Source organism: Marmota flaviventris, chromosome 6 (assembly GCF_047511675.1).
Source record: "Marmota flaviventris isolate mMarFla1 chromosome 6, mMarFla1.hap1, whole genome shotgun sequence".
Lineage (NCBI taxonomy): Eukaryota > Metazoa > Chordata > Mammalia > Rodentia > Sciuridae > Marmota > Marmota flaviventris.
Genome location: NC_092503.1, coordinates 43,519,332 through 43,520,744, shown reverse-complemented (window position 1 = coordinate 43,520,744; position 1,413 = coordinate 43,519,332).

Sequence of the window (1,413 nt, the reverse complement as noted above, 5' to 3'; positions counted from 1 at the left end):
ATTTTTACTTTAAATGAATGTCATATTTGTAGCAAGTTTACCTATTATTTCTTATTTGCCACAGTCTGGCTGAGCACAATTCAGGAGCCACTTATCAAGCAGAAACCAACTTTATTTTTAGAACACACACTCCACACCACAGGAGCCCTTCAGGAATTCCCTCAGAGCCCAACTGCAACCACCGGCTTCCCACAAGCCTCTAACCCCCCCCCCCCCCCCACACACACACACACACACACACACACACACACACACTCCTCCTGCTCTTGAGGCTGATTGGCTGGGTCGCGTGGGTGGAGCCAAAAAAAGTCCCCCAATGAGCAGCTCCATGGTCTGAAAGGGCGGAGAATCAACCCAATGAGCATCATTGCAGAGGAGCCAATCAGCTGGCAGCTAGAAGTTTGCTGGGGCGCTGTGAGCCAATCATCATCTGGCAGCTGGAAGTTTGCTGGCAGTTGGAAGTTTGCTGGGGCCCCTTTGGCTGTGGCTCTCAACACTTATTTATTCTTTTGTTTTAGTAACTGCTTTTGTGCAGCAAAACCAGAACTGATTGGGAGTCACCAGCCCTCATCTCACCACCAATAATTGTTTCAGGTGATTTTGACTATACAACAGACTTCTATAGTAACATTTTTTCAAAATTACAGGTATAAATTTCTTCAGAGTCATGCAGAAACTGACATAAAACCACAGATTTTCTCTTTGCAAAGGTCCCTCTTTCCTTCTCCTTGTTGTTCTAAAGCAGATTCTTAACTATTCCACCTGGGATGGTTAAATTCATATCCCAACCTTGGGTAGGTTGTGGTTCCCAGTTGTGTAGTCACATACAAGCATAAAGGGTGCTGCCAAGGTATTTGGTATATGTAATTAATATTTATAATCATTTGACTTTAAAAGTTTTGGCAATCAAAATAGTAATCATTTATTTAGAAAAGAATCTTCAATGAACACTAATGCAAGCAGGTAAAAGTTTGTTGAAGAATAAGGTATTGTCATTGTTTCATAGTATTTTGCCACAAAAAAACTGTTGTTACAAAGAGAAAAATAGTAACTTTATAGGGATCAAAGTTAATATAGCCAGTAATGGGGCAAACTGACAAGAATGTACCTCCTAATAAAATACAGTGAGAAGAACACAGTTTGTAGTACCCTGACAAAGACGCATGACTTGGGTCCATTAGGCAAACACAAATTGAAATGAAAGACTTCTTACTGGATAATTATCTATACTCTTTAATTGTTCCAGGTCAAAGAAGATGAGGAAAGGCTAAGGACTTATTGAGATGTGACATCTATTTGCAATTTTGGACTAGAAATTTTATAATCAATTGACTTTAAATGCAGTGGATTACACTTCATTATGTTGGTGGATCTCATCCAATCAGTTGAAGGCTTTAATAACAAAAACTGAGG